The sequence below is a fragment of the Pinus tabuliformis genome, chromosome 9 (assembly GCF_031772625.1).
Source record: "Pinus tabuliformis cultivar Carrire ecotype Pingquan chromosome 9, CPIR1, whole genome shotgun sequence".
Taxonomy (NCBI): Eukaryota; Viridiplantae; Streptophyta; class Pinopsida; order Pinales; family Pinaceae; genus Pinus; species Pinus tabuliformis.
In genome coordinates this window covers 285,905,197-285,915,047 of record NC_142307.1, presented here as the reverse complement: position 1 = coordinate 285,915,047, position 9,851 = coordinate 285,905,197, and the positions used below count along the sequence as shown (strand labels likewise).

Sequence of the window (9,851 nt, the reverse complement as noted above, 5' to 3'; positions counted from 1 at the left end):
ACAAACACCCCTACCCCTCCCCCACCAAACCCCCCTTGGCCGCTCCCCTCACCACCCCCCCCGACCTCTCTCCCCTCCCCCTCTCCCTCGGCCTCCTCTACCCGTCCATCCGACGGCCTCCTCTGCCCACCCTCGGCCGTGCCACCCCCGCGGCCCTCCGCCCCACCCGCCAGTCGAGCAAGGAGAAGGGCCACGGGGGTGATCCCCGGATTGACCGCTCGCCGGTCGGGCGAGGCGGAGGGCCGCGAGGGTGGCGCAGCCGAGGCCAGCGCCACCCTCGCGGCCCTCCGCCCCGCCCGACCGACGGGTTGTCGATTCCGGGAATCGACGAGCACCCCCTTAAGATCATCATGGGAAACCTGCTTGTGTTTCTCAATATCATCATGGGCAATTGATTTTCTAGTAGCATCTTCCTCTGCACGGAAGTATGCTGGTACAATTTCTTTAGGGCCTCCCACATCTCATTTGTCGTGTCCTTCTTGGCAATATGTGGTACTACATGGTCCTTGACCCTGTCAAGAATGATGCTCTTGGCCTTCGCCATTGCCTCCTCGTACTTGTGGTTATCAGCTCGGTCAATTGGGATTGCTATCGTCCTCAAGGCAAAGTGCTTCGCACGATTTGTCTAGAATGAATAGGATTCTGGCCTTCTAGACTACGAAGTTTGAGGCTCCATCCAGTCTGTCCTGGTCTCTTATCACGTTCACCGTCATCTCACTACTCCTCTACTTTCCTCTTGGAAGTTCTTGGTGTGACTCCCTCTGAGTCTCGATTTCCCTCCTGGAAATCCTTTTGCCAATGTCGAGATGCACCCACTCTGATTGATTGTGCAACTGCACCACTGATCCAGATTTCTTGGCTAGAATCCCTCAGTAGCAACTCCCTCCTCCTTCGCCTTGCCCTGTTAGGTACTGTTTTGACTACAGTACTCCACCAGCTCCACTTTGTAACTTACCCACAGCCTCCTAAACCCCAGCAAACTAAAGGTTAGAGCTCCTAAGCTCTGCATAATCTCGGCACCGACAAATAAGCTTCATGAGCCAACTGTGTCAGCCCTCATGGCCTCTGCGTGAGCCTGTCTTTGCCTCCCTCAACCTCTGCACAACCTCTTCTTGGCTCAATCTTGATGACGCAAGCATTGCGTCACCCCTTCCTTGTTGCTACTCTGTTACGAATAACTTTTGTCACTCAGGACAACTGTTTTCTGCTGTTGTTTCTCTTGCTCGACTGATGTCCTCAGTTCTCCTGTGATCTGCAACCATGCGCTGATACCATGTTGGGATTTCTAAGTTTGACACGTTAGAAACCCTTCATGTACTTTACTGAATTATTCCTACCTACTTGTTCTGTTAATTAACAAGTTATTTACCATGTAAATACTAGAAATAAATACAAGTACATGCTCAACATATTACAGATCATCAATTGAAGGAAATAGAAACAAGCACACAAGTGACACCATTGTTTTTGGACTAATGTACATGGAAAAACCCAATGCGGGAAAATTGGTGCAACTATCTGAGGGTTTGATTTATTAAGAAGTTTCAGAATACAATATGGGTGCCAAATCTGGCTTACCCAACAGAGAAAAATCTCGACAGTAGCACCTCTCTACTCGGAAGCAGATATTCTGGCTGAAACCCTGGATAAACGCTTCGGCAACTCCACAAATCCAATCTTCCCCACGAAACCCCAACGTTAGCCTTTAGGGACTGTGTCAGCCTCTCTCGGCAGTTCTGACTGTTCCCAACAATTTCAGCTTCTGCCCTCTGTGTCAACTTTTCCGATTGTTCCGGCTGTTTCGACATAAGACTAGCTAACCCTAGCTATTTCTGCGTCCTTCTCTCTAGCTACTGCGGTGATCCTCCCGGTGCTATCTCTGCCTCTCCGCTTCTATATTCACTGCCCCTTAGCTGCAACTTTTATCACTCTCAACTTTCTCAACAAAGCCAGCCCGAGAAAGTCAAAATCTTGATCTCTTGGTGTGTTCGCCAAGTGACCCTCAATCCTCCTCTTATACTTTTCTCGTTGACAATTCAACGACCGAGATTAAGTCACTAGTCAACGGCTAAGATTAAATCTGGCTTGATCCATGACTTTTGGACCATTCTAACACAATTTTATATTAATTCAGATTAATATTTTAATTTCCCTAAGTTTAGACTTAGGGACTCCATTAAAAATATTAATTATTTTAATATCTCCCAAACTGTTTAGAATCTACCCAAACCCTTTTTGGGTATTGGATATCTCATGTACCTTAGCCTCTCCACCAATTTTCATAGCTAGAGCACATCCGATGCTACCCCAAATCAGCAAAATTGGCAGGTCAATGGAAAAAATCGTTGGGTCTACTATAGGTTGCAAATAAAGTCCAATTTTTTGATTCATTTTGAGAAGTGGAAGCAGAGGATTGAGAACAAAAGATAAATTCACCATCTTCAATCAATCCAAGGAGGGGAAACTGAGTGTTATCATTGCTGTTAACAGATTTACTGTGGTTTGGGGATTGATTCCCATCTACTGTGGGGAATTAATGGAAACTATGCAAAATGGCTTAGAGTTTACCAGAGGAAACTTAAAGGTTTTGCCTTCAACCCACCCTGTAAAGGGGGTTACTATAACATGTGAATTTGTGAAAATTTCTGAATCTAACATATCAGAAACACCTACTGCAATATCTAGTTTACTATCTCCTACTTGTTCTTTACATTAACAAGTTATTTAATAACATAAACATCGAAGTAAACACAATTGCAACCTTCACAAATATATAGGTCAACAACTGAAATAAAGTGAGACAACACAAGGGACACTGTTATTTTTGGACAATCGTTCTCGAAAAAACCCAATGCGAGAAAACCGATGCAATATATAGAGGGTTTTATTATTAAGTAGATTATGAATACAACTAGGATGTTAGAAATGGCTCACCCTTCATAGAATTTCCTTGGTAGTAGAACATCTCTTGGGAGACGGATATTCCAGCAAATCGGTAGTCAGATGAACAACTCCACAGTGACTCTGACTGTTCCTTGTGGTGGACAACAAAAGCTGCTCCAAGCACTCCTCTGAAACTGCGTCACGATCTCTAAAAATGTGTCACCCTTTCTCGACTAATCTACTCTCAGTCTGCCCCACAAAACCTCCTCAGTGTAGACTCCTCAGCCCAGCGTCAGCCTCTACAGCCTCTGCGCTGTCTGCGGCAACCTCTACGACTTTCTACGTCAGCTTTTGCATCTGCCTCAACAGCTTTTGCGTCCTCTGCGTTGGCCTCCTTAGCCTCTACGTCAGCCCTCCTAGGCTTTGCGTTGACTCCTCCGACTCTTTGTTGCCTCTCTGATATGTATTCTTTGGCCTCCTGCCGAACTACCCCTCACTACAATTGATCACTTGTTCGATTTCCTCAGCAAACCTCGCCCCATAAAATCGAACTGACTGATCTCACTTGGTGTCTTGGTGTGTCTCCAACTGACCCTCAAGCCTCCTCTTATACTTTTCCTATTGATGATACAACGACCGAGATTAAGTCCTTAATCAACGACTAAGATTGAATCTGGCTTGTTCCTCGTTATTTAAAACTTTCTCACCCATATTATATTAATACACATTAATATTTTAATTTTCCTAAGTTTAGACTTAGGAACCCATTAAAAATATTAATTATTTTAATATCTCTTCATCCCGGTGGAATTTCTCCGAACGATTTCCGGGTCTTGGAGATCTCATGTGCCTTAGCCTCTCCACCAATTTTCATGGCTAGAGCACATCCGATGCTACGGAAAATCAACGTAACATACCTGACCGCTTAACTTTGATTAAGGCTGTGGGGTATGCAGACTTGGTCACATTAAGGAAGTGAGGTTATCATATTTCCTTTTTCTGCAATCACCTTGAAACTTATTTCTAAGACTACAACTGTATTCTACTTGTCGGGGGTTTACCAACAATATAAATTTTACCCAAAACCGAGCTTTGGTCAAGAAGTTATGTCCATTGAAAGATTTGCCCCTCCTAGGGTCCACATCATCATCTGTACCACCATGGGTCTTTACCTCATCCGCTGAGAATACTCGAACGAAGAGAAGTAACGTTGCAGTAACGAGCCATCACCCAGGTTAAAGTGCAATGTCCAACAATAAAAGAGGAAAAGATGTTAAGTCTAATGATGACCAGATAGCATGAGCATAGTGTGCAAACGAACTTGCGAGGTCTTGCAAGCAAGCTTGGGGGGAGATTTGGTCCTCTAGGACGATCTCATGGTCGAGTGGATGAAAGTCAACAGAAAATGAAAGTGAATTTTACTACTGGATCCTTTATAATTCTTGGAAAGACCAGGTAAGTGAAAACCCACCTGGAGAAAATCTGTTGAACAATTCATTTATGAGTTTAATATTGTATATGAATGGAAGAACTGAAATGCTTTACTTTAGAAGTAAATAGAATTTTTTTTGTTAAGAATTAGACTTTTATTCCAGAAAAAGAAGACAACGTAGGGTTATTCTTGTAAATTCGTCTTGATTCCATACTCAGAGATAGTAAGTTGATATCTGTTCTATATTGGTTGAATACTTAAATTCGGAAAGAGCTATTCACAATTGAAGAAATAACATAATGATGTCAGCTGCTAGGCCAGGATGGCACATTTAGTTTCTTTTTCTTAAAAAAATAATTTGTTATCAAGATAGGAAAAACTGTTGCATTACTGTAGTAGAATTAAGAAAAGAAAATGCAAGGCCAATCCTGGAAAATCGTTGAATTATTGTAACATAATTAAATAATAATTACATGGCTAAGCCAAACAAAAACTTTTAACATGGTAATAGCATAAGCTACGTAACACCAAATAAGTCGAAATGACCGATACAAGAAAGAAGTGCTCTGTCGGACAAGCCCTAATCTCTGTAGAGTTTCTTCCATAACCCTAAGGCGAGAAGAAAACCTTAGAGAATCATAACAACCAGAAATGAGCCAGTACTGAACTGATAAAGCAGAAGAGGAAAACCCGCAGTAGCAAACCCATATTAATCCAAGAATGGATATATGTTGTAGAAAACAATGAACAACTAAATATATAGACCAAATGACATGCACAGCGATTTATCTATCTGCTCATAACTTCCTAGAATTACCAGATTTAAGGGACAAACATGGAATATACAAGTAAAGCTAAAATTATTTCCATTTCTCTGTAAACAAGAATAATTCAAAAACACATAAACAGTCAGTAGAAACGAGTGCATATACTTCAATTTTGGTATGCAAATGAGCTAAACATATTCCAGAATAATGGAGAGAACTTGAAACAAAAACCCAAATAGACATGTACTTATAAATGCACAGAAGACCTTATAGCCGGGGCCTAAATTCAAATTAAAAAACAAAAACAATATAGCATATCCGAATACCATTCAAGGCACCAGTCCAAAACTTAAGCACAATGAAAAATAAAATAGTTTAGCAGGAGAGATTTACAGGGTCTCAACCCAAATAATCTTAAACAATACTACAACATTCAACCCAGTTCCAAATGTTATTAACTCCCACAACACTAATTAAAGAGAAATAACAACATGAGAGACTATGTCGGTGCGGCCGAGACCTCAGGCCCATGAGAAGCCCACTGATTGTAGGGGCCAAAAGCAAGAAACCCAAAGGTGCTCCACTCCAGGACAGTTAAGGACGAGCATCATGACAGAAATGTAATGAGAAACGAGACTATAAAACCCATTGTAGCACAACTAGAACAGAGCTTCTAGCAACCCCATTAACCCGCGGACTCCAAACTAACAAATTAACCCATGACATCGAAACTATCAACATAGCCACTATGAGCTTACCCGAAGGCCCTCGCTTGTGGAAGACAGCCCGAAGAATGTTGCCCTTTCTTCACTGAGAGCTAGCAACCCTTGGCCCAACAACCATCTTCCCTGCAATAAGAACGCGAGGAAAACTATTACTGTAAAGATTATGGTGAAATGAAAATAAAACAAATGCAATGAGGAAAATACACCAAGGAAAAACACTTACATGTATAAAGAAATTTGTGGATTACACCATCAATGAAGGGATATCCGATTGCCCAATTTCTGTGGTCGAACCCCCGAAATGAAGACCTAACAATGCAAACAGTTTCGGCCAGCGAAAGGAGCAGCGGTGCAAGAACAAGCGCCAAGGAACAAAGGGACAGAATGAACCCTACCTCCAGGGCTGGTGAAGGTGAAACCCTCCGAAAGGGCTCAACCCTCGGATCAAGCCAAAATCTCTGCTGTCGATGGGAGGAGAAACCTGAGTTGCAGATGGACAGCCTACCCATGCCTCGCCACCAAGACAGACCAAGAGTAAATTACATGCCAGGTGTGAAAACCGAAAGTTTTCTACAGCTAGTGAGAAGGTAAATGTGACTGTAAGGATAGTACTGTGGACTTAATGTAGTTGACAACGATTATTGTGGGGTCAATTCACACCACTATTTATTCGAAAAATTTACCGATGTCCACCAAATTTATTTATATAGCCTTTTATGGTTAATGCAATAAAAACTCAAGTGTAAGACCATGATCAAGTTTATGGTGTTAAATCTTTTTTTATTTAATTTACATATGATAATTAAGTTGTGTTTTTAGGTGTATGACAATTTTTACTGTAAATTTATTATTTGCTAAACTCCAAAATTAAAATTAATATTACAATTATTAATTTAAATAAAAATAATAATACTTTGCCACAAAATCATTTTTAAATATCATTTTTACTATAAATTTATTATTTGCAAAACCAAAAAATTAATATTAATATTGAAATTATCAATTTAATTAAAACTTAATAATTAATAATAAAATTATTAATTTAATTAAAAAATAGACTTTACCAAGATAGTTTTAGCCATGTTTACATGTTATAAGAAATAACCACTCAAGTATCAACTCACTTACTTTAGGTATGAAAGGTTAATAATCATACTTTATAACATAAAGAGTGATTGATATAAATAAAGATAATGTGAACTTGTTAAAAGTCAAATTTTAAAATGAAAAGTTAGAGACTATATACATTTATATACATTATTATTTCAAGTAATTCATACAAATAAAATAAAATAAACATATTTATCAAATATATTATTCATTTAATTTTTAATAAAAATATTAAAAAATATTATTTATACAAAATTTTAAAAAATATTATTTCATTGAACATCAATTTTCAATAACCTAATTACATTTCTCATATACATCATAATACCACATTAGAATTTAATTAAATTAAAAAATAATAAAAATAAACATATTTATCAAATATATTATTAATTTACATTTTTAGAAGACATAAATTCATTTAAACCTATACAATTTAATCAAATTAAAAACTAACAAAAATACAAATACAAATTTCTAATATTGAAATGTACAAATTTTTAGAAAATAATAATTATTAAACATCAATTTTTAATAACCTAATCACATTACTTCCATACATCACAATATCATATTAGAAATATATTATTAATTTATATTTTTAAAAGGCATAAAATTTAATAATTTAATAACTTTCAATTTGCTTAAAACAAATCACATTACTCCCATACATCACAATATCACATCAATAATTAATTAAATTAAAAAATAATAAAAATGAACATATTTATCAAATATATTGTTAATTTATGTTTCTTTTTAAACTTTCAATTTGCTTAAAAAAAATCACATTACTCCCATACATCACAATATCACATTAGAAATTAATAAAATTAATATAATAATAATAATAATAATAATAAAAAAACATATTTATCAAATATATTATTAATTTATATTTTTTTAAAGACAATTTTTCATTTAAACATATACAAATTAATTAAATTAAAAACTAATAAAAATACAAATACAAATTTCTAATATTACCATGTAAAAATCTTTTAAAAACAATATTTTATTTAACATCAATTTTTAATAATCTAATCACATTACTCCCATACATCATAATAAAAATACAAATTTGTAATATTACAATGTAGAAATTTTTAAAAAATATTATTTTATAAACACCAATTTTTAATAACTTTCAATTTGCTTAAAACAAATCACATTACTCCCATACATCACAATATCACATTAGAAATTAATTAAATTAAAAAATAATAAAAATAAATATATTTATCAAATATATTATTAATTTATATTTTTTTAAGACATAAAATTCTTCATTTAAACATATATAAATTAATTAAATTAAACACTAATAAAAATACAAATACAAATTTGTAATATTACAATGTATAAATTAAAAAAAAAAAAACATATTTTATTAAACATCAATTTTTAATAAAATTCAATTTACTTAAAACAAATGTTTCTCATATACATCACAATATCACATTACAAATTAATTAAATTAAAAAAATAATAATAAAAATAAACATATTTATAAAATATATTATTCACATTACAAATTAATTAAATTAAAAAAATAATAATAAAAATAAACATATTTATAAAATATATTATTCACATTACAAATTAATTAAATTAAAAAAAAAATAATAAAAATAAACATATTTATAAAATATATTATTTATCATTTTAACATATACAAATTAATTAAATTAAAAAATAATTTATAAAACATATTATTCATTTATATTTTTAAAAGCCATAATATTCATCGTTTTAACACATACAAATTAATCAAATTAAAAAATAAAAATTTATAATATTATAATGTAAAAAAGATTAAAATAATATTTTATTAAACCTAAATTTTTAATAACCTACGATTTGTTTAAAACAAATCACATAACAACAAAACATAAATAACTAAATAAATTTTGAGAGTGAAATTTTTTAAATTCAATTATTATTTTTTATTAAATAATAACATTTTAAATTTGTATAAGATATCATGCTGAAGCCATATGAATATGAAAAAACAAAAGAAAATGTAATGAATTATAATGAATTATAGTTTATATGAATATGAAAAAAAAAATGTAATGAACTATAGTTTATAAGGTGGAATGTAAAGTTAAAATTATTTAATCACAAATTTAAAATAAAATTACTCAAGCAAATTAGAAAATGTAAAATGTGAAGTGTAAAATTAATCATTGGTATATATAAATCCATTAAATTAGATATATTTTTAAATTTCACTTTTATTATAAAATTATGATTGAGAAAATTACATAATTATAAACAATCTTAAAACTCATACAAAATAAGAAACTATACTCGAAAATAAAAAGCATTTATACTTTTAAAAGTTGTGAGGAGCAACATTTTTAAAATATGTTAAACTACTACACCATAAAAAAAAAAATTATATTTGAAAATAAAAAGCATTTCCCATACTTTGGCATGATACTTTTGAAAGCTGTGAAGAGTAACATTTTTAAAATATATTATGATCTTTGAAGATTGATATATTTATTTTTAATAATTTAATTGTAGTTATAAAGATGATATTATATCAAAATTGATATATTTATTTTTAATACTTCAATTGTTTCAATAAATATGATATTATATGATGAGATGTAAATGTACAATTAGAAAATGTAAAATTAAAAACCACATAGATGTCTATTTTTATTATAATAAAAATATAAATTTAGCCAAAATACATATTTATAAAATTCATATTCATAACCAATACATGGTCACCATGTCATAATGTACAAATGTTTTTAGAACTAATATTTTTACTTTTAACCATTAAATTTTCATAACTTTAAATTAGTTTAAAATACATCATATTGAGCAAAATGTCATATGTATAATCATATATACACAAAAAACACTTAACACATTACAATACAACAACACATTACACAACACAACACATTTCAACAA

At 33.3% G+C, this 9,851-nt stretch overlaps 1 long non-coding RNA gene across 1 annotated transcript; it reads right to left on the bottom strand.

The window, feature by feature from the left end:
• Positions 1-5,336: 5,336 nt before the first annotated feature.
• LOC149148288 (uncharacterized) lies at positions 5,337-6,413 on the bottom strand. The gene is made up of 2 exons (XR_016263786.1): positions 6,031-6,413; positions 5,337-5,930 (listed from the first exon to the last, which is right to left on the bottom strand). It is a non-coding gene; the product is annotated as an uncharacterized LOC149148288 (long non-coding RNA).
• Positions 6,414-9,851: the final 3,438 nt, after the last annotated feature.